This window comes from Lonchura striata, chromosome 5, assembly GCF_046129695.1.
Source record: "Lonchura striata isolate bLonStr1 chromosome 5, bLonStr1.mat, whole genome shotgun sequence".
NCBI classification, from domain to species: domain Eukaryota; kingdom Metazoa; phylum Chordata; class Aves; order Passeriformes; family Estrildidae; genus Lonchura; species Lonchura striata.
Window position 1 is genome coordinate 29,602,682 of NC_134607.1, and position 25,873 is coordinate 29,628,554.

Sequence of the window (25,873 nt, forward strand, 5' to 3'; positions counted from 1 at the left end):
GGAAGCAGGCAGCCAGTACCTGAATGCAGGACTAATAAAAAAGGGGGCTGAACAGCAAACTTTGGGAAGAGCAAGCAGAGGAAAGGGACAAATAACATTTATTTGAGACCTTTTCCAGGCAAAAGGATCTGTTACAAGCAGGAGACCAGAAGTTCTGATACTGAGAAGCAGCTGAGTGTACCTTGAAAATGCCTGGCCCTTTGAGCAGTGACCCTCTTCATGCCTTCCTGGAGCTGTTATGTGTGGAAGGGCTAAGACAAAAGAAACTGAGATCCCAAGATATTCACCTAGCCAACTCACCCATTAAAGGCTTTACAAAAGTGGTCCAAGAGCAGGAATGAGAAGCCACATGGTTATTGATACTCTTCCATGCTAATTCATAAGCTGGCCTCTCTCATTGTATTGCTCACTGATTTTTTGATCCTCCTTTTATAAGTCAGGTCCCCAGTGAAGAGCCTTTCTATACTTCATTTATCTAAGGCAGTTTTTCTCAATTTATAGTTTGCAAAATTAGTTTTCAGAGAGATAGAAGTTGACAAACAACTGAATATACTCAGATACCAACATCACAGGCATGGAAATTTGTAAGTGCACACAAAACAGACAGAAATCAAATAAAGAAATTATATTTCAAGGCTTAGTCAACTGTTGTTTGATAGCAAATGAAAATATCCATGGTAAGAGATTCTGCCTGGGTAATCTACATGTCCTAAAGGTCAGCTGAAAAATATTAATCCTTTAAAGAAAACAGTGCTTCCATTTTGGGTATGGCCACAAAAAAAAGTTATTAATAATTTCTTCCTCCATTTTTGAAAGGCTAACTTCTGAAATTGATTGTATTTTTATTTTATGAAAAAAAATGTAAAGATATATTTATTCAAATGTTCTATTCCTGGACAAAGTTCTTATTTATTTATTCAACTATTTTCAGACTGAGCCCAAATTCTTTCCTTTGTTTTGTCATGTTAGGTCTCTGCATCACTGCTGAGTATCATGAATTATTATGATACTAACTGGAGCAAACCTCTCTTCTTCTGTAAAGTCAGACCAATCTTCTTTTTTTTTTTAAAAAAAAAGGACTGCCTTGTGGAATAAATAATCTTCCAATGCCATTTAACTACAGCTACATTTTTCCTATTCTGGGAGCACATACTGCTACTGTAGTTCACAGAATTTCTGTCCACTACAACTCAATAAAGATAGCAGATGTGGAGTCACAAGACCCGGAGACCTCTACCAATTAAAGGTCAAAATCTGTCTCATTTCACAGAATGCAGCATTTGAGCATGAGGTCTTGTGTATATTTGTCATCTTGTTCAGTCAGAAAGATATGACAACAAATAGCTGGTCAAAAGCTGTCAGGGTCAAACTAAGCTTGATAGAGTGCCCTAGGTCACCTCTGTGATTCCAACAGCAGGAATCACCCTGCTGTCAGTTTGTATTTTAGTCAAATAGTATGTGGCAGACAGGAGAACTGTATTCCACCACTAATTGCTTCTTTGACCTTCTTGTTAACCAAACATTTTGATTAGGAATATGTACCATGTCATCATGTTCCATGGCAATATAACAGCTGCCTCTTAACAGATCTGTAGTATTGAATGTCCTCTCATCTCACACCCAGAGGATTCACAATTAGGGTAGCATTACAGTTTTTATTTGAATGAGGTAAAAATGCAAGAAGATGATAAAGCATTTAATATAAAGGTGTGCACACTCCAGAGAATCTTCACATTCTGTGTCCTTTTGGTAAAACAGGCACAGAATTATTCTTTGTTATAGTTTTCAAGATTTGTTGTTGTTTTGTTTGTTAACACTGATTTGGAAGCTAGGCAAGAAAAAAAAATGATCAAGCAAATGTTTCTAGCCAAATGATTATTTCTCACTTCTACAAAAAACTGAAATTCCCCCGTACAATTCTCAGCATGTGAATAGAAATGAATATTGAATAAAGGCACTTGTTACTGCTTTGGAATTCTGAGATGCAATTTATTCATTATTTCAGTGAACACTATTGCAAGGAAAGCTTGAACTCAGAAAATGTTCTGAACTTGTCCAAACAGGCTCAGTAAACCCAAAGAGTGACTATAAAGCACTTAGTCCTGATCTCAAGCAGACTGATTCCACAGCAAGTTAGAATCAATCAAAGCTTTTATGCAACTCTATTCCAAATTTTCTGTGTAACAGATCTTTTTTTTGTCTCAATTTCTACACACACGTCCCATTTACTTCCTCTCTTTTTTTCCACTTAATATTTTATTGTTCCTTTTTTTTTTTTTCTCTAAAGCAGAAGCTGACTTCTTTTCATACAATATATAAGTTTCTACCAACCCATCTCACTGCTTTTCCATTCCCCAGAAAGCATTAGTCTACTTACAGTATAATAATTTTAAATTAATAACAGTTCACTTTACATTTTTTTAACAGGAAAATTAAGAAACAGTATAAACACTCTGATTATTTTCTTTTACAAAAATGCTTAAATGCTTCTGCTATCACAATGTTCTTTTGATTGTGGCTTTAAAAATTATAAATACCAAAAGTCCAGGTGTGGAAAATAGCCCTTGCTATGGGTCCCTGTATATGGGCATGACCCTCATTTTCATAATCCTTATGCTATGACAGGAAAAGATAAGAATTAGTTACATTTTTAAAAATCCTCAGAGCAAGGCCTTGATTCTGACAATAGACTTTCAGACATATTTAACTTTACACAGCTAATTCATCCCAGAGTAAAATCACACTGAAAACATTAATTTGATATAAATAGAAATCTGATGTATGTCAGTACCATCTCATTGTAGTAAAATAAGCACAAAATCAATCATCTACACTTTTTTTACTTGAGCCTTCTTATTGGATACAAACTATTTCAACATTTCAGAAATGATGAGTGCAAATAAAAACACTTCGAGCTGTATATATTTAGTATTGATTAGGAAAAAATATAGGTCAATTAGAAGGCAAGATGGCAAATGGAAGAAGGGATTTTCCAGGCCTTCCTTCAGCAGTAACATGATGAGGTGTGTCTATATACCAAGAGTAAGTCTCCCTCCAGGGCATTTCTCAACTGCCACACTGTGAATAAGTAATAGCAATGATTCTAGTGAAAGGAGCACAGGACAAGAGGGAGCTGAAGGTTCAGAAATACACACAGGCAAGATCCACTGTGATGAATGAAGGTATGTGAAGGTACACAGGATTGCAGTTAAATTGCAGGTAACAATCCCAGCACGTCTTAGAGAGGGGAATGGTAATCTGAAGATCTCCTTTGGGTCTCCCTGTCTGCCTATGCTCGATCCAGAGTAATCCAGAGTAATGGCACTCAGGGCCATGTTCTGCCTGTGCTGCTTATTCATTCCTTGTATGAATGTAAGAAAAGATGAAGCCACCTGGCCATATGACAACACAACCAACTTGGAATATTTGTAGGATGAAGGATTACCCAGGATTAGAATGTATTTCTATCAATTCAACAGAACCTGGAATCATTACACTGCAAAGTAGATAAGCTTTATGGGGGTTATTTTAACCCTTATCCAGTAACTTTTAGTAACCTGTGATTACTCAAGATAAAATATTAGTACTAATGTGCTTAAAATTTAAGCAATCATAGTCATTTGTGCAAATTGCTGGTGAAATTTTAACATTAAAAGTACCTTAATTGGTACTTTTTTTACTTCAAAGTTTATTTTCATTTTATTAAAGAAAAGTCACAGAAACTGTCTTGGGTAAAGGTCAAGTCTTTTTCATATGGAAAGCATATGAAAAATATATTAGCTGCAAGAGAATTCTTTCCTAATATTGACATGTTATATTGTGTTTCAATTAAATGATCAGGATAAGTTATATTTTACAACTTTCTGAACTTGAATAGTTAAAGCCTATTTACAAAAGTAATGTCCTGGAGAAATCAATGTATCTAAAATTACCACCGTAGGAGATCCAGAGTTATCTTGTTAATACTAAAATGTATTGTGGTGAGAATGATACACTGACAAGTCATTGTTTCAATAGTTTTTAATCCTGCCCATTTGTCAACATCCTGAAATTACTTAATGAATTGTCTTTTTAAAATATCATTCCAATACAAAATGAACATGCCGTGCATAAAATGAACTTCACTCTTATGTAGATCAAAAAAAATGGACATAGCCTGTGACATGCAGCTTGTTAAGAACTTACAACAACTGCCCAGAAAATGAAATCACTGAGTTTGTACCATCTAGTTTAAGATAGTGTGGTTTGTAAAAGATATACCTGAGAGAACAACAGGATAAGGGAGAGTGTCTACTATTCTACAACAGTGAAATCAAGAAGGATTATCTACACAAAGCCATTTTGTACATGATTTCTAAAGAATTGAAAAGTATCTTCCCTCGTACTTCTAAAACATAGAGATCAAATCTTGTCCTCTAAAACCACCAAGAGTCTTTCACTTAATTTGGATGCAAATTGTCTTAGGTAAGATTCTGCATGATTTCAAAAAGAAGACAATTAAACTTGTTTGCATTTTTACAGTCCAAGAAGTGGCTGTGACAAAATAATAAATGACAAAATAATAATTTCTGTTTAAAAAAGAGTAATTGTAACACTGAAGCTGCAATAGGAAACAGGAGGAAATAGTTTTTATTTGATAAAATATCTCCCTGTTGGCTTCTCAGCTAGATTTCCCTGTTCAGCTGTTATTCTCCATTTGCTCTTTCTTTCTAATATCAGTCATTATCCACTGTTTTGGTCCCCAAATAATATATTCACCATAGTTCTACCATCTTTTCCTCACCTTTCTATACCAGTAGTTGTGCCTGACTACAGACCACAACCAAATTGATGCAGCCCCGAATATAATCCAGGCAGTAATCCAGACATTAATAGTCAATGTGTGTAACCACCTGATTGACTGTACCCATCCACTGAAAGGAGATGTCTCTCTAGTCAGCTGATCCCAACTCAGAAATAAGATACTTATTTTGCACTAATCACATTAAAGTCACTGGGGCATTTCAGTTGAGCCAGTCAGTTCCCCTCAATCAAAATCCGACTGCAAAATAAATTTCTTGTAATCACTAAATTTTAGAACAATAACGTATTTTCATATAGTAGCCAGGTGGTGTATGTTCCCTTTGAACAGACAGAATTTTTCTTTTTAATATTTAAATAAAGTATTTTAAATGAGTTTTTACAGAAGATGACATTTCTTACAATTATTTTCTGCTTTTATTATTGTCCACAATATGCAAAGAAGGAAGAAACTTATTCCAGGTATAATTACAACATAAAGTTCTTCTTCCATGGTAATCTGACCAAACATGTTTTACAACAGAAGATGTTGCCCTAATTCCTCCTCAGCTGGAGTCTGAGATGAGGAAGAATGGAAACAATTTTTTTAAAGGCACAGTTAAGCCTGCTCCTTCCACTGCTGCCATTTATCAGATTACCAAAGCTAGAGATAACTGAATTTGAAAAATGTTGAACACTGAGAATTAAGAAATTATTCACAGATTACTAGTAAACTACAGAAGTATCTTCTGATGTACTTTTCAATTAAGAGCTATTAAGAGTAGTTCACTAAGCAGAGAAACACAGCTTCTCAATAAATAGCTCTGTACTGCAGATAAGCAGTGCTTTTAAAGAATATTTATTGCAATAAAAATAGGCTCAAGTAACATTCAATTAATTAGTTATTCCATCAGTTATGCTTATTTGTATTTAGTGCGCATACTAATAATCTGTAAATATGTTCATTCTTTAACATAAGAAACAATTTGGCTTTAATTATAGCACAGAGCAGTTCACTGCTTTACATAGTCTCATTTTATCCCTCTGATAAATGGATGTTAATTAGTATATGAAAGTATAGGATACCATCATATGGACCTTTAATCCATTTTCAGAAATTAATACTGGTTCAACGGCAAGATCAGCTGCAGTGAAATTCTTGTAAATCATCTAAACTTGTGAAAAAAATCTGTTCATTAATCCTTCCTGACAGGTTAATTTCACTCCATTTCTAAGTTGTCAAGTTAGAACATGGAACAAATAATCAAAAGCCTTTAAATCAAATATACCAAATCAAGACTAATTGAATACGTTTCAAGTATTTCAATAATAGATTCATTTTTCAAAATTTAATAGGAAAGCTTGTTAAACTATAAAAATACATGCCCTGCTAAGTTTGGAAGGGCAGGAAAAATGTTAGCACAGCAAGTTTATCTTTTTGTTAATTGCATTCCCTCAATATGTGACACAGTGTTCATAAAGGAAATGCATATACATCTTCATATGCACATGCTCTTATGTATATCAGATAGCTGTGCAGACTATTGAAGTAAAATGCAATTGTTTCATGAATTAAGAGCTCTTATATTTCACATTCTGTAAAACACAGTTTTACAGAATCATACATTTCTGCCCAGACCATTATTTCACCTAGAATTTGGAATGTCTTTCCAAGGAACTGGGACTGGCTCTTATATTACACTGAAGATTAATGACTATTAGTAAATTGAATAGGGCATAAATTCCCAAGCATTTGATCTCCATTCTTAGGTCTGGTGTAAAAAATTTTTTTTCATCTTTAGCACTGGTTGCAAGAGAATTTAAAAAAATTCACTTGAGGGCACACTAGACATTTGCTAAATATTCATAGCATTGCTTAATACTATGCCATATTGAATGGTATTAGTGATTATCTCAGAACTATTGTCGGACAGGAGTTGTCAGCCACCACATTGTGTGGAGCAGCTGGAAATAAAGATTCCCAAAACAGTCTCCACAAGCTGCTGTCAGCTGAGATATAGAGCTTTATTCTGCTGCCCAAACATAGTCCTGCAGCCAGTAAATATGGTACTCATCTCATACAGTGCAAGTTGCTCTGATCCTTTTAGTTACAAAGCAATCAAATTACTAGTTTGGACTCTGCTGTCACCAATGCAGCTGATCTTGCCCTGCTCACAGTCTTCAGGACAGCACACTTCAGTAAGGGCATGGCCAGAGTAAGGTTCACCTGTGGCACCTCATTTGTACCTCCTGACAGATCTGCTCTGCTTCTTCTGCTCCTCAATAGATAGAGATACAGAGATATATATCATCATTTCATTATTAATTCATCCCCATAATTTAAATTATAACTGGACCAGCACCTGCAGTGGTCCTATTTCACTTGAGCAGGCAAGAAATTATTGGCTCCTTACAGATTGTGCTGCTTTTTTCACAAATCACAAATGAGAATAGGACAAGGGACCTAGGGTACCCCAAGACCTTGAGTAAGATGAGACCTCAGGGAGCTGGCAGATATGACATGGGATCTATAAAAAGCTTTCTGGAGCCTTCTGGAGTGACAAATGGAATCCAAGCACGATACCCTAAGGGTTCCAAACCCACTCTATATATCCAGTTATGGCAGAAAGCAACATAGTACTTAGTGTCAGCATGACCTAAACCTCTTTCTATACTCCCTTGCTTAGCTATCCAAAGGCTATAGTGCTCAGATATCCAGACCATGTGTATGTGCCGTGTGTATGGTCCATGAAAACATCTACTACTTCATGCTTTCATTTGGAGAAGAATCTTTGCATCTGTTCTACTTGCATTAATACAAAGTGGGAAATACTAAAGCCAAGACTGCAGCCATCTGACTTTTCCCATTTTACTCCAGGGGACAAAGTGGACCTGAACTGCAGTCTGTGGAGGTGGAAACCTCTTCAGTTCCATTTGTCTCCACTCTCAGTCTCCAGAGAGACATTCACATGTGCCCATACAATAGCATTTTAATGAGTTTTAATTAAGCTGCAGACTTTTCTTGGGCTTGATATACATAAGTCTGTTTTGTGGTAATTAAATAATTAATCAGTGCTACTCTGCAATTAACCAAATAAAATCAGATATTAAAGTAAAATTAATGAGCTCATTTCAGATTGTGTTCTCTTTTGTGACAAACTAGACAGTTACATTTTTGTCTCTCTAAGTAGTTATGTTTTTAAATTAAAAAAAAAAATTCTAAATTATCACTTGTCAAACTGAGTTATTCCAGGAAGCTGATTAACTGACTTTTTTATGTTACTGTTTTGTTCAGTACAACTTTCTTTAATTTTTACTTACCCAAAGAATTTATTCAGTGCATCCACTTTAGGCATCTACAAGAATTCTGAAATGCTTCCATGGCAAATGTAGCCTTAAAAATAGAGAAACAAATCTATTTCACATAGTCCTGAGACAGTGCTACCAGTAGGTTGCAGATTGCTTTGATCACACTTCTGGACCTTAAACTACAGGAAAAACACTCCCTTCTCAATCCTGCTCTATAATTAATTAATTAAAAAATAGGTGGAGTTATTTACATCATAATCTACATTTTAGAGCTGAAAAGATGATTCTGAGTTTACAAAAAAATTTAAATTTGAAATCTGAGGAAAAAATAGTCAAGTCCAGTTATCACTGTTTTTCATCTCATTTCTCTGAAAGTTTCACAAGTCTATTACAGATAATTTAGTGGAACTTAAAGCATTTACATTTTTTAGTTAAATACCTGCTAACAAAACAAATTGAATATCCTAATTCAAACAAAAACACAGCAATATAAGCTTACCACAATTTATTATAAATATTTCAAACAGAACATTGCTAGAAATAGTCAGCTGAAAAAGAAGTTCCATTCTTCCTTATGTATTCATGTTTCTACTAGAAGACAATTCCTGGGAAAGTTCCTGCAGTTCTCACTTCCATTTAATTAATACTTTAATCTATTATCTGGTACCAAAAAATGTCTGCACATTAGAAGCTATTCTTAGTCCTTAATTCAACTCTTCATCTTCATCTTCATAAAATTTAGTGATAAAATCTTTTTCCTGAACTGAAGAATTTGAGATTTTAGTTATGATCTCTAGTCTTTAGAGTATAATTTCAGTGGAAAATATAATCATAAAATATCTATATATAATTTTTGTCTTGAAAAATAAAAATATAAATAATATATATAATTCCATATTTTGAGTACGTAGTAAGACATGGAACTTACGTAAATATAGGAATAAATGTAACCAAGAATGGTTTCAAGTCATGGATTCCCAGAATCATAAAATGAGTAAAGCTGGAAGGGACCAGGGTGGATCATCTGGTTCTAGTGTTGATATAAAGAAGTTTAAGCATCCAATAAATCTAGATGTAAAATCATTTTTTAAACTGAAGAACTCATTATACAGTCTTAATAATGTATAAAGCTTCTAATCAGTGCTAGCTAAATGACTAGTATTTGAAAATAACTTTGCACCTTTGTCTTTTAGAAGCACATTACTGTATTTACATAGTTATGGAAATGGCAGTTGCAAATTGATTATTCGTTTTAAGAAAATGAGCAATACAATAGCATCATATTTAAATCCTAAATCTAGGAATGCATTACTCAAGAACAGGATGATTTTCAAGGACTTAGATAAACTGTTTATCTTCCTACATATCATATATCAGATTTCAAAGCAATAAAGACACGTTTGAGGCATGCAAGTAGCTCAAGCCAATAATATCCACCTGTGGCCCTGTAAATTATATTGTTCAAACTTTGGTGATATTCCAATGGAAACCTGAAACAAGTTTAAAAACTTGAAAAATTGTCTAAAATAATCTCAATTTAACTAAAATGCCTACCTCTACATAGTAAACGTTACAGTAAAAAATGCAACAAAAATGTTGTATTTTTGCATGTGTACTTACTCAGTGCTGACTGATGCTGGCAGGAATTGCTGCACACAGTGGGCTGCTGGGTCAGTGCAGGGTCTTTCCCAGGCTATGGTGGCTGACTGGGTGCTGTCCATCACACTGGACACAGCAGGGAGCTAAGACTCAGGGTGTGTCAGAGGTTTATAAAGTTCTTGTAGGGATAGATCTTGCTGCCTCAAATGTCATAAATATGCCTGTTTCCACCTTGGAGATATCTAGATTCCTTGCACTGAATATCTCAATTTGAATTTCTCTTAATAGTAAGATTTCCTTCTGAAGTTATTACAGCTTTCTTAGAGTGTTTATACCCTAAAGTTTTCAATGTATTATTGCTTTAATATATTGCTGAATTATAGCTTTCAATTAAATATTTAAGACACCTGTACAAATTGCACCTGGAATTACAATGCACAAGGTATAAATGAAAAATCTACACAGAAGTGAGCATACAAATAGATGCTTAAAAATTATAGATTATGGAACCTCTTTTTCTTCAAATGAGAGTTTATCTAACTGAACAGATTTACAGCTAATGACAATTCATTTTCATGGCTTAACTTCAAGAGTGTCAGGTGTATTACACTACATTCATGGAGTGTGTTATCTTTTCAACTTCTTGCAATTTGGACAGCACAGGGTAGTTTTTGAGTGAAAACTGCATGAAGGCATTCAAGCAAGGAATTTGTCAAGTTAAATATCAAAAATAGCATTTTTTTTCTCCCAAAATGCAGGAAGGCATATTACCAGCAATCTGCTGTTTCAGAACCATTCTGAAGATAGCAATTCATACTGCAGTGAAATTAAGAAATCATTTCTCAATTGTGTTCATTCTAAATACATGTATGTATATTTATATGATAATCACAATAAAAGTCAAAGAAAAGAAACTCATGAAGTTTAGAATTTATAACTGCTTATTAAAAATTTTTTGATGAAAAAATTTTGGTATTCATATCTCTAATTTCTCTTCTAAGTTTTAAAATCCTTTTGTTTCTTCACCTCTGAAAATATTAGCCTTGAAAGTAAATTAAACATTCTAGGACCTGGTAACTGTTTTGTCATAAAAAGGGGTGAAAACCCAAATAGGATCTGTAGATTTTGGATAATCAGTTGTAGGTATCTATAGGCAAAATACTGGAATACACTCAACCTGCATAATTGTATTGGTGTACTTGTGAAGAGATCACCTTACAAGACATCCATCCAACACAAAAGGTACAGATACTAGCACAAAGAAACCAATTCCATCTCACTGAGCTCTGCCCTGGCTGAACTCAGACTTCAGTGGAATTAGTTTTTCCCAGAGTTTTAAGATGCTTATACTCTTAATAGCAGTCTAAGCACTCTTGTACTTCTAATGCAGTGAGCTCTAGTTACTTAATTTCAACATTTCCAGTAAAGCACTTCATCAAAATCAGTGTTATCAGTCCTTGACGTGCTGAAGGCAATACTGTATAATATGGCATTTTACCTGCAAGTACTCTTTGCAGCTGAGTAAATCACAAGACATTATAGTGTTGAAGCCCAACTGCAGAATTATCCCACTAGTCTTTGAGGAAGCAAAGTTTTACTTGCAGTATTTATATGTGAAAAACATTCAATGGTCACACCACATTCTGTACTCAGTAATACAAGCTTTCTTCATCAGTAACAGACCATTATTTATAGAGCAGTAAGGACTCATGGTGTATAGCCAGAAAGGTCAGAAGAAAATAGTTTGGACAGGTTCTTTTTGTATTTCATCTGCTATGTCAAAGCAATGCCTCTATTAAATGGGACTTCAAATAGATCAAATAGATAGTTACTAGAGTGAAGTAAGACATTCTGTATGAAAACTATTTAATTTCTAAGCATTCTCGCTGCTTTCCTCAGTGAGTGGCAGAACAGAACATATTCCTTCAGTATGCTCCATTGCTTGTGTAAATCTATTTTGGTACTTTGGGCAAGGGAACTATTTTCAGTTAATTATTTATTCAGCTAATGAAGCTCCTTTATTGATGAAGAAGCTGATTTTTGCATATCTAATTCACTTAAGCATTTATATAACCTCCATTACAGTAGTATCAGAGCAAGTCATATTCTTTTAAAACATAATTATTGTCACAAGACACTGGTCTACAAAGCACTACACTTGAAACACCTTAATTCATTATCAGTATGACTAGGATGTAGTATCCCCCATGGTGGACAACAATCCCTGAGCTATTCCTAGTCCCTCCTTGCACCATACTAACTGGGTGCTAAATTCAATTATCCAGAGGTAAGAGTATCATTCCATCTAGATGGTCTGTTATTCTTCTATGCTTCCTGGCCTCTAGATCACTCCACAAGAGTGCAGGGTTTCTCATGTAATATCTGAACATGACTTAAGCGGTTCAAATGACACAAGCTCCTGTGATCTCATCTACACTGACTGTAATGAGAGTTTTAGCACCTCGAGAGCCAGAGAGGTCACAGAGAGCCTCTAAGGGGAGGCATATGGTGTCTCAGTCATAACCCTCTGCCCTAAGTATGTTTACGGCACATTTCCATACACAGGTGGACAGCAAATTACTCTCCTTGGTCAGATGGTGTTTTATATTTGCTTGTTTAAGAAACTGCTGATTTTGTCTGGAAATTAAGCCATTAATGGAGTCTAAAAATAGAAATATCCAAAACCAAACCTTTAAGATATAACAATGTTATCTCCTACTCTTACTGAAAAACCAGTTATCTAAATCACATTATTTCCACTTGAGGAAATGGAGGCTCTCTCTACTTTCCTTCTTTTTCAGTTGTTAAACATATTTTTTGACCGCTGAAGATATTTTCAAATTTTGTATTGCTGTAATTACAGATACATCTGAAATATAAACATCTGATTTTTTGTTTAATTTAAGGTAATTAAGTAAATAAGTTTTAAAACTCATAATTTTGAATCCTTTGCCAAGTCGAAAGTTGGAAGTTTTTTTCCAAATCTGCTTGTAGCTGCCCAAGCCTGCCTGAGTGCTTTTAATCATTAGATATCATAAGTCAACTTACAGTAGTTGAAACATAAAGAGTGGAAGAAATCCAGAGGGTTGGACACATTACAAGACACAAAAAAATAATTTGGAAGTCTCTAAAGTTTTAGGAGGGCAAGTCCCATTGCAATCCATGACAAATTTCTTTCTCAGTTCTTCTGAGTTTTCTCTGTCTACCCAAGATTGCAGTCAATAGAGTAAATTTTTTTTTATTCACAATGTATGCAAAACTGCAAAATAATCAAAACAAGAAACAAATTTGAGGACCCTGAAGAATTCATGTTAGAAAATAATATTCTAGTGAAACACCATGAAGTAAGGAAAACGAAACCTGAAGTTTTAATAATTAATAACACAGACATAAGAAAATGGAAAATTTCATATGTACAAGAATCCTGAGCAAAGCATAAGTTCACTTACACTTTTTTTATGTGTTTCAATGGAGTTTATGCTTCATTCAATCAATGATGTGCCATGTCAACAGGAATTATCTGTCCTTTGTACTTATTTTAGATATGGAAATAAATGTCCCACCATTTGCAGGACTTTAAGAAGATGTGAGATACACCCATTGCATCCTGCAGGCCAGAAGTCTTCAAAACTCATCTCCAAAAAAAGGAAGAAATATCTTGGGAAAACAGCTGAGAAGAGTGTCCTAAATGGGCTCAGTTTAACTTCACTTCAAAATACATGTTCTTCAATTGTTGACAAACAAACCAGTCCAGAAAAACCAGTCCACTGCTTTATTTGTAGCTAACTAGTGGATTCTGTTGTGAATATCTGAGGGTTAATAGCGTGCATCTTTTAAGACTGTAACCAATGAAAAAAAAAAAAAAAATAAGGACATTACTAGGAGATAAAATAGTAGGGAAATGTAATATCTTTTGTACAAAGATTCCACTGACAACCATTAGCATTATTATCTGTGACAACCAGGAAATGACTATCATTTTAGATACTGTTTGACAGCTCTGATTTATTCCTGGAGAACTCAACTTCATTCTCACCAATTAACATAGCAGATCCATAACCAGCTTTAGACATGCTACGTCTATTCACAGGGGATTATCTATAAGCCATTTATTCCACGTGTCTGTCCATCCAAAGTATCTGTATTTTCTGAAGATTACAGCCTCTCAACATTATTCTAAAACCAATCACCAAATACTAAATTCATTCTCCCCTGCTGAAAACCATGTAGAAAAGAGAACAATATCATTTATTTAGCAAATATACCCTTCACCAGCTTCTCTACAGCAAATAGTCTCAGATCTCTTAAGAAAAGTAATTTCTCTTCTCTTTTCTCCTTCCCTCTCTGCCTCTCTCCCTCTCCTTTCTCCATCTCTCTCTCTCTGTCCCCTTACTCCAGCCTGCAAAATGCACACACAATACTGGCATCCACACATACCCCAAGAGCAACACCAAAGTAATTTATAGACAGGAACAGAAAAATTTTAACCACTGTAATTAAAAATACTGGTCTGTATCCACAGAATCTGTCACCCCAAAGAAGTCTATGGCACTATAAAAGTCTATGGTACTTTTTCTAGATGAATGAATTATCTCACCTAACTAGACCTGCCGTGAGATGGTTCTTGGCAGGCACATAACAGGATTCAGCGATATTATTCAACTTTTACCAGACTGAAAGTGAAGAACATGATAGTCCATCTCCTTGAAACATTAGGTAGATAGATTTTACATAGTTTCACTGGCATCTGGGAAAGTAATATTTTAGAATCAAAAGCTATTCAGTGCCCACAGTCCCTGGCTGTTGCATGATAACTCCAAAGCACCTTCAACAATGTTCCTGTACATCCTTGCCCCAGATGATATCCTGCATGTTCCCTGTGTAGCAAACTTTTCCTAACAGCTCAGTTAGAAACATTTCACAAAATTTGACAATACTGTAGTTCCTCTGGACTTCTTTCCGTTCATTATGAGCCTTTCTTTTTTAATCACATAATGTAACATACAGGAATGGGGTAATTCATCTTGCCAGATAAAAGGAGCTAAGATTTCTTTAATTTTCAGTTACTGTTATTTTAAACTAGACCCAATGTAATTTCAAAGCACAGTCTGGTCCTCTGACATGGGAAACCTAAATACAGCCCAGGCTAATTTGCATATACTAAACCCTTGTGGACCCAGAGCTAAGTAAAAATTCTTCATAGAATCCAAGGCAGGGCTAGCAATGATCTTTCTACATTATTATATGAGTCATGAACCATTTGGTTCTTTCTGCATACCAGACTATCACACTTTCATTACATACACAATACAGCCAACATTTCTGCCTTGCACATTATTATCACATTCTAATCACTAGGCATACACCTATAGATGTTATATTTTGTTGCTTTATTTTGTTGCATAGTAGCCATGTGACTCCCTTTATATTCAAATAACTCATATTCTTGCTCTAATACACTTCTAAATGTGTCCATCACGTGTGCAGGACCATCATGTGTTTGATTAGTTTTCACATATCAACAGAGAGTAAAAGGTTATTTACCTACCTGCATCTAGTTATTCACAGTACATTATTATTCATGAGTACACTATTAGCATGCCACATTCAAAGTGTGTAAAGGAAGATGTGGAAAAGAATCAGAGCCCTGAGTCCTTTCACATCCACAGAGATGATGGTAGCACACATGACTACCGCAGAAAAAAGGACAGAGAGTTGTTGAACCGATATAGACAGATGACCTCAAAGATCTGTTTATAAAACACACAAGCAACTTCTCTTTGCTCTTCAAGCACTTGCTTTTATGTTTTGTTCTATTTACTAAAAATGCACTTAAAACACTGCAGGCATGGGCTCACAGTCTACTTGAGAAAGAAATGCATTCATTCTAAATCAAGCACACAAGCAAGCCCTAAAACATTCATTATATTTAATAAATGTCCCTATCACACAGGAGTCTGTTGCTTTGGGGTTCTTTTGGACTTTCTTTTAGAGGTAGATAAAAAACATTTCTGTTTCAACTCCCTTACTGTTTGGAAATGTTAATTTAGGAGCCTGTACACATCAAACTGTTGTGATTGCATGAGATGAGGAAGGTCTGGACACGTCTTTGTTTTGGACTTGATCTGTGTGCAACCACAACATCAGTTATTTTAACCTATTTTAATTCACAAATGACAAAATCTGTAATCATTCACATTTTTTCACCATCATACCTGGCCACAAATCATCAGTTCCCCTTAAAAATTAGCTTAAAATATAATCATATCCTGACTTCAATTGCATCAGTAAAATCAGTATTAAAAGAGTTTGAACACTTAAAAAATTTCAGCTTGCTGGGCAACACAGGCACTGCAGGTACTACAGGAAGTTACAGTGTTTAAGATGGCATCTGAGCGTACTAATTGATCTCTACAGCTACTTTTGCCTAAATGAAATACATAATAAATCCATTAAAAAAATATTTTTTCTTCTTGAAATAAATGTAAACAGCAATTATACAACACTATATTATAGAAATGGCAAAAGATTATTAAACAAAATTGTTCAGTGAAAAAAGCTGAACCTCTTTGTTAGGCTTCCTTCAAGTCTCACTCTAGAGCAGACAAACTAATCATAAGTTTGTTTCTAGTAGTCTCAGTAAAGTGTCAAAGTGAAATAATTCTAGTAACCCTTCAAGAGGGAAAGTCTTATATTCAGCAATAGTAAAAGATAATATTCTCAAATCATCAAAGTAAATTGTTCATATACCCATAGAAAGACTCCTAAGTACATCAAAACGTCCGATTGTCATATGAGTATCTCTCTTGTCTTAAATAGGACTACCCATACACACAGTTCAGAATTACTTTGTAAAAACACTGGGTATGTTATATCTAAATTTTCAGTGACATTTTAAACAGAAAATAATAATACACCACAAAGAGTGCACCAGAATTCGTTCCTTAAGAACATTGATTCTCCTAAGAGTCTTAAAACTACCTTCAGCTAGAGAATTCAGGTGATCCTAATAGGTATTGCTGAGAGGTAAATAACATTCAGCTGGCTAAAATAGATTTGCAACTTCAGGTCCTTTAGTGAATAGCAAGGTACAAAGTAACTTTTGCTTTGCTTACTTGCCTCTCCTGCTTTGAGTGTCTGGCAGAAAGAAAAATGTCTGTGCACCAGATAGAGCCTCTGTTTATTGTGACTGTGTGATTAGAAATCATTGATAGGATCACTTCTGCATCAGAGAAGGGAAGAGGACCAACACAACAATGGGCATGCTCTACCTATTCACAAGTAACCCTGGGTCACAGTGGAAACTGCAAACACTGACAATACTTGGAATGCTCTCATATATCCCTCTGTGTAGTCCAGGGCAGTGTTCCAAAAAATAGATAGCTGCCTGAGTTACTGCAGCCACTAGCAGGCTTTCAAAAGTGACAGAAAAATGAGGAGTATATACAGCTATGTGGAATCAGTTGCACAGAAGCTCAGTGAGAATTTAATCTAAGAATCTACATTTCTCTATTGTGTATCTGCACAAACCTCCACTTCGTAACCTCATAGTTACCCTTGGAGCAGTGATCTTATGAAGGAGCATGTCAGAGAGCCTATGCAAAAAAAAAAAAAAAAAATAAAACAAAATTATACATTTTTTAAAAAAATTTAAAACTATTTTACCAGTCAAAGCATCCAAACTTAAAGCTAAATCAAACATGTAATGGTCTGAAAAGTGTGAATGAAGGAGCTGGTTGCAGGTTTTCTGATTCCAGTTGGAGCATGTCCAAATCATGTAGGCAATGCTCCATGAAATCCACCAAAAGTGAGGTTTCATAACTTCAGGTGATGATACCTTAAGTTTTAGCTTTCATATCTTCCAGATTCTGTACTGCACTAGTATATAACTCTGAACTTCATATGAAGTGTTACAGGTTAGTAACAGGTTAGTTAGACAAAATAATCCTTTTCAAGCCTGAGAACCAAGGACACCATTGCAGCTTCAGGTCTCAAAAGTATAAACAGTGAATTTAGGAGAACAGTCTGGGAGAATGGGACCTCATAACCTGAAGTTATGAAGTGGACAATTAACTCCAACATATAAACGAATCAAAACTTATAAGAGTGTGGAAATATGTAACCCATCGTCCATCTTGGGTGCAGCCATGGCCAGGCTCTTGTACTGCCCAAGGGGAAGGCCTCTGAAAGCCTTTCTAATAAATACCTTCTTTATTTCTTTAACACTGTTAGCCTCTGTTCTAGGTAGCCTTTCAAGGCATCAGTGATATGTAAGAGCCAGCATACATAATATATAACCCAATCCTCCTGAGTAGACTGTAAAAATACAAATCCTGCTTTTCAGAAAAAGACATTAGAAAGGCTTGTTTAAACTTCTGTCCAAGTTCTGTCCCTGAGCTCCCTTAGCACTGACTCTATAGATTATAGATACATCCAAAGAGATATGGATGTGTGGTTCAGTGAAAAGCAAAACTTGTCATTACTTCTTGGACAGATGTGCAATAAAAGTTATATATTTTTTCACATGGAACAGTTACATTTTGTAACCCTTTTTCAGGGGATGGCTGAAAACACAAGGAGACTCATCACTGAAAAAATCCTGAGCAGACAGTGCTACCAACTGTTACTAAGTTAAGTGTTTCAGAGTCTTGGTCCAAGACCCTACAGTACTGCTGGACCAGAACTTGAGAGTCAGGGCCCCTTGGTTTCTTCTTATATACTTGTACAGACATTGCTGAATATGAAAACCTGTGAAATGTTTCTACAGAAATCAAGGAGATTTTTTAAGCTACTCTGGTGTCAGGTACATCTGCCTACAAGGGTTCTTCAGCAACTAAAGCTAAGAAAAATTACCAAAAATATAAAATACTGTAAGACAAAAAAAGGAAAGACAGGCAAAAGTTTCAATTTCTGAAGACTGGCATGATTAGGATTTGGTGTTGAAATGACAGAATTTGACAGAAAAGAAATAATTTCTGAGCATTTGAATTATTTTAATAAAAGAGTTCCTCCTTTAAAAAATTGCATTTATAAATGATAAAATTCCATAATGTTTAACATAATCTTTGAATATATAATAAAACATTAAGAATGCCTGAGACAAAAAGTATACAGTAAGCATATAATTGACACACAGTTTGGTTAAAATTACAGTTATAATACTGAGATAAATAGAAAATTAGAATTGAAAGTTAACTCCAGTAGTAGCCTAGTCCTTGACTTAGTGAGATTGTTTAAACACCATGCTACATCCCAAATGCAGAAGTGTTCCAAGAACTGTGACAGCTCAATTCACTTTTCCATTTCAATGCTTCACAGAGCAGTGAGAAAATATGAGTAGTATGTGCATTTTTGTAAGCCAAGAATGGCAGAACAATTTAGTGCCTCACAGCAGTCTGGAAACTCTTTCAGAAAAAAAAAAAATCCATAAAGTGCTTATTTGATCAAATTCTCTATTTATTTTTGCTCTATTCATTATCCACTGTGGCACAATTATACACACCCAGACTACTTTGATACTACTGACCACTGTGCTAATAAGATGTAGCAAACAAACTATTTACTCACAAACCCATTTTGAACAAGTTACAGTAATTCAATGTTACAAATCATATTGTAGTGTTCTGAATGCATAAAACCCATGCACTTCAGAAACCAGCTTATACTTTATCCAAGTTACAGTTGATTGACCCAGTAATTTAAAATGGAAATGTATATCACACAGACTGTAGGTGCATCAGTGCATCTTTTTCTAAGGGAAAAACTCCAAAACATGATTGCAGAGATGAAGTAAATTTATAGTACTCTTTGAGAACTTATTGTACTCTTTGACAGGAAACAAGCTAGTTTGATTCTGGGTAAAGAGTAAAGTACACCTGTGGTAGTCTCAGGTATACACAGACCTGCTCTTTGCAAACATTCATCAGGCTGAACAGAAAGTTTTGACTAGAACACAGGAAAAAAAAGGAGAGTTTATAACTTTTGGAAGAAGGGGCAGGCAACTCAGCCTAATTACAAAGATATTGTGAGGTTATGCAGGGAGCAAATCAAAAGGGCCAAAGTCCAGCTAGAACTTAAACTGGCCACTGCCATAAAAGATAATAAAAAAATTTCTATAAATACACCAGCAACAAAAGGAGGGCTGAGGAGAATCTCCATCCCTTGTTGGACATAAGGGGAAACGTACTGACAAAAGATGAGGAAAAGGCTCAATGCTTTTACTTAATGCCTTCTTTGCCTCAAACTATAAGATCATTTGTTCTGGGGGTACACAGGCCTCTGAGCTGGAAAACAGTGATGGAGAACAGAATGAAGCCTCCATATTACAAGAGTAAATGGCCAATGACCTGCTGCACCACTTGTATGCAACAGGTCTCTGGGGCTAGAAGGGATCCATCCCAGGGTACTGAGTGAGCTGGGAAAATGCTCACTAATCCACTTTTTGTTATTTACCATCAGTCCTGGATAACTGGAGATGTCCCAGTCAACTAGAGGTCAGAAAATGGGTCTGAAGGAGGATCCAGGGACTACAGACCTGTCAGCCTAACCTCAGTGCAGGAGAAGGTCATGGGGTAGACCACCTTGAGTGTGATCACACAGCACATGCAGGACACCAGATCATGTCCAGACAGCATGGGTTTAGGAAGGGAGGTCCTGCTTGACTAACTTCACCCGCTTAGTGGATGAGTGAAAGTCTGTAGATCTTGTCTGCCTGGGATTTAACAAAGCCTTTAATACCATTTCCCACAGAATTCTCCTGGGGAAACCTGCTGCTCTTGGTTTAGATGGGAATACACTTCACTAGGTAAAAAATAGTTAAACATCCAGGCCTAGAGTATGGCAGTGAATGGAGTTACATCCAGCTGACTGAAGGTCATTCATGATGTTCCCCAGGGATCAGTATTGAGCCAGTCCCATTTAATATATTAATGGATGGTTAGGATGAGATCTGGGACACCCTCAATCAGTTTGCAGACCATATCAAACTGGGCAGGAGTGTTGATGTGCTGAATGGTAGGAAGGCTTTACAGAGATGGATCTGAACAGGCTGGATTGGTGGGCCAAGGTTCAACAAGGCCAAGTGACGGGTCCTTCAGTCACATTCATGCAGAGCTACAGCCTGGGGGAAGAGTGTGGCTGGAAAGCTTCCTTGTGGAAAAGGACTTGGGAGTGCTGGCTGACAGCAGCTGCACATGAGCCAGTACGTGTCCAAATGGCCAAGAAGGCCAAGAGAATCCAGGCTTCAATCAAAAATAGTGTGGCCAACAGGATTAGGGCAAGGATCATCCCTCTGTACTCAGCACAGGTGAGATACACATTGAATCCTGTGTTCAGTTTTGGGGCCTCCACTACAAGACAGACATTGAGGTGCTGGGAGCTTGTCCAGAGAAGGACAATTGAGGTGGTGAAGTGTCTGGAGCATAAGTCTTATGAGGAGCAGCTGAGGAAGCTGGGTTTGTTTAGCATGAAGAAAAGGAAGCTGAGGGGATACCTTATGACATTCTACAATTGCCTGAAAGAAGGTTGTGGTACATCTCTTCTCCCAAGAAACAAGTCACAGCACAAGAGAAAATGGCCTGAAATTGCACAAGGGGAGAATGGTATCAGAATGGATATCAGAAAAAATTTCATCAGGGAAAGGTAGTATTGGAACACACTGCCCAGGGAAATTGTCACCATCTCTGGAAGTAGAAAAAAGATGTGTGGATCTGGTGTTTAGGGACCTGGTTTAGTGAAGAACTCGGCAGTTCTGGGTTAATGGCTTGACTTGATGATCTTAAAGGTGTTCTGCAGCCCAAATGGTGCTATGATTCTAAAATGTTGTAGTAATCAAAAGCCACTCATCAAAAAAGAAGGCAGCCCAGCAGAACGATTATTTTAAACTATTTTAGCTAGCCTAGTTCATTTCTTCTGGGAAAAAATGGGAGTGGTCATATGAGCAGCATGCAGGCAGATCTGGGACAATAGCCTTTGACAGAAAAACAAGGAGCTGAGGGCAGTAACCTTTACCACCAAAAAAGCCAGATGGTTTGTTCATGCCACAAGGCTACAGAAACCTCTAGTGCTCCAGGAATGCGGACCTTCAATGAGAAAAAATTTTGAGCATTCAAGGAAAAAAAAACCAAATACCACCATTGCTACTGACAAGAAGTAGACATAATTCATCCTAGCATCAAAAAGGCAGATGGTTCATCTAACAAGAAAAATCAATGGTATTTGTCATACTTAATGATGACATTTTTTAAACTTCTCTGTATTTTCAGGGCAAAGGTCAGCCAAGCTATGCATATTTCATCTGCTGGAAGCAATGTTGACCTTAATGTCTTGCCCTTTTTCAACTCTGACCTTTTAAGACTACAGTGAAGGGGTAATCATCATTAAAGTGGGAATAGATATTCATACAAAGGATAACATAGTTATGAGTCCAATTTGTTACTTAATTATTTTGTTTAGCAAGTAGTAAGATTTTTTGCTCCTGAAACAATACAGATACAGTACATTTACATTCCCCTGAACATATTTTGTTGCATATGGAGACTAGAAGGGATTAAAGTCTACTGTAACAATCCTGTACATATCACTTTGACACGTAAGACAGTACTAAGAACTAACTAGAGCAATTTGCAGCTTGAATATAGACAACATTCTTTGCTATATGTTTTTGTTCTATCTTCAAGCATAGAAATGTTTTCTTTCAGTTTGACAACAGTAAATAATCTTGTCTCAGTGGATTAAAGCAGCCCATTCATATATATTTCATTTCCATTCTTCCTGGTTTAAATCATCCTAAGTTACTTTCTCTTCATTTCTTCTTTTACTAAGAATTTCTTATATGTCTAATGTCTGACTGGAATGTATGTAGGCTAAATCAATTATATTCCTTTGTTGAGCAAGCTAGTTCGAAACAAGGAAAGCCATATCCCTGTTAAGTAGCCTTAAGCAAAAATAAACCATTCAAGCTGAAAATTTCCTGAAGAAAGCCCTAAAAAGGAGATGAAGACACTAATTATGCATGTAGGAAACTAAAAGTAATACAAAATCCCAAGAAAGTAAAGTGTATCATTTCATAGGATAAGTTTGGTAAAATATAGAAAAAAAGTATCATGATTCAGAGCTGCATGTTTGAATCAGGATTACTGAATAAAAATAATTGCTCTCTCTTTATTCCTACTGTCTAGCAGAAAGGGAGCCCCATGTGCACTCTTTGTTTGGCAACATGATTTCACTAAGAAAATGCTGGATCCAGAATGTAACCATTACCTTTAAGGGTGATGCAAAGAGAGTATCCTTGGAAGTTGATTTGCTGCTATTCTAGATCATTATGTCCACATTACATATTAACCAGAAAATAAGTTTGCTCCAGTCCTCGGTCCTAACTGCATGGGCAGGAGCTAAGCACTCTGTAGAGAACCTTACATACACACTGGAAGTGGAGTGCTCCAGACAGTGCCTTAGTGCATGATTTCACCTCTTTGGAAGAGAAACTGGTGGGTGCTTGACTATCACACAGTGCTAAGAATGTACACTAGTAATTACCAGATGTGCATTTCACTGGCTTCATTTTCATGCTCACCCACTTCTAAAGTCAGATCTTATGTTGAATTACTGCAGGTTAAATTGCTGGTAGGAGACCTCACTCTATCAACTTCATTTGATCAAGGATTTTCCTGTTAAAAAACCAAAAATCTGGCAGACAACCTTAGGGACACTGTGAATCTATGATTCTATAAATATCTTCTTATTTAGGTGTGTCTTCTATATACACACCTTCTTATAGAGGTATGTCCTCACTTTCTTCCTGATTACCAATGCACAGGTGTCCAAGTGCTGGGGCAGACATTCTGCTGCAGCTGTGGACAAGACCATGTGGAGCACAGGTATCCACTCTGCAGCCCATAGAGGACCCCAAAGCAGAGAAAGCAGATGTTTGCTGAAGGACTGCAGCCTTTGGAGAGGACCCATGATAGAATAAGTGTGAAAGGAAAGAAGCAGCCACAAGGAGCCACACATTCTGTGACATTCAAGTGGGGAAACAAATTGAGGACTTGGAACAAAGGAGAAGAGTTAATCCTGGGGAAAATATCCGAGATGGGAGGGAAGGGTTCTACTTGTCACCATCCTAATTTATTTTAAATGGCAATAAATTAAATTGCTTTTGTCCAAGTCATCTGGTTTGCTGTGAGACTGATTGGTAAGTTATTTCTTTGTCTTCATTTTGACCCACAAGCTTTTCCACCTTCTTTTCTTCCTCTGTCCTTTAGAAGAAGGCAAATAAGAAGACTGGCAATGAGAGAGCAGCAGTTAGGTGGGCATGTGTCAGCCTGCCAAGGTCAAACCACTACAACCAGGCACTTTCTTAAACTGGAAAAATACCTTGAGAAACTATCTATGTAATTCAAATTAATAATCAGTCTTACACACTCCCTCATACATGAATTGACCATTTGATTTGATTAGAGGTTCCTATTGTTTTAAATACCTTTTTCCATAAAGAACATTAATAGTTTTTTAATCAGCTTAAAACAAATATGACAAAAGCACAAAAAAAGCATATTTTTAATAACTTTTTCTTTAAGAACTATTTTCTAAGGTGAGCATTGTAATACCTTGATCTTTCACCTGTCTTTATATATAGCTTAAAACCACAATTTAGGCAGTAATTACTTTGAATATCCTTAGTAATCCTATAATGTATTTTTATAGTTCTAAAATCTTGTTCAGTAACAGCTACTCCCATCCAATGCCTGATTTCAGAATAACAGAGTACACTTCTCATATCTTGGATACACTTGGTTTCTTAAAAAGCACTGCTTTCTCTCAAAATGGACCTACTGAAGCAGTGATGGTACTTCAGTTATAAGAAGTAACACTTGGAGCAAGACCTGTGACCTACTGCTCTTCACCCATACAAGACTATACTTACAACCAAATTAAAAACCAAGTGGTCTTTTGCAGCAGTACTCACTTTATTCTCCTGCTTGTCTTCCTGTCCCTGGAATTTTTCCTTCTTTTTTTTTTTTTCAGATATTGTCTTAGCTCCAAGCAGAGATTTGGAGGCTGCAAAATCTAATAGATTACAGCATGGTATTTTGAGTGAATTTCTGAAAGACAGAGGAGTAGTTTTGAACACTTAAAGCCAAAAAGATCAAATATTAGTTTCCTGCTTTCTGCATGGGTATTTTGAGGATAAAGTCACTGTATACAAACATGTTCTACCCCCCAAGCCATTCGTGGCAAGGTTATGAACCTAAAAAGATGGAGTTTTGAACTAAAGAAAATTCTGATCAGCCAAATAACTATTCTTTCTGTATTTCCAGTTCTGATAAACTGCAAGGGAGCAGCTCTTTGTTTTCCAAAATATGAGGAATTGGCAATATAGGAGGAATTCTCTCTAATAGGTTCCATTTTATGCAAGGCTTATATAAATGTGAAATCATTGTAGACTTATGCTATGCCAACACAAAACTTTAGACTCTTTACAGATGTTTCCATTTCTCTACAGAATTACTGACATACCAAGACGCTAGACATACCGAATACTACAAAAGCTGTTTTGATCTCTACTGATAGAGTACTTTCTGCTTTGTTCCACAAGCCATGCCAAAGTGCGAAATCAGTAAAGCCACAGTAATGGCACTTAAAACTGTGAGGCCAGGTGAATTTATAAAAGCCAGCAAACCACATAGTAATGCTGCTACTACAGACTGCAATATATCATTCTGGAAAAATACCACTGACATCATTACACTTTTGAGTATTTAAATTTCATCATGGAATCAAGGAAGTTCCAAAATTAATCTGCCTCTTTTTAAAGATTTCAATTTGATGTCTTTTCCAGATTCTTCTTCAATAATGGGACATTTGTAACCTCTGCATAAGAGAGCAGATGTGTACTGGGCTGGTGCTCAAATACCCTGCAGAGGGAAATCCAGATAAACATAGTTTTGAAAGCTAATTTGTTGTGGCGCAGTACGAACACACCACCGCACTAATTTATTACTCTTATGTTGTTTCTTTATTGTGTCTTAGGAATGGTACTACACCAGTTTATCACTTCACTCAGACACCCCTAAACACATGCTGCTCGCTCTCTCCCCTGCTCCCTTCTCCCCCTTTTCCTCCCCAGCAGCAGCATGGAGAGGAGAATTGGAGGCAGGCAACTACTCTCTCACTTCTGTATAGTCCT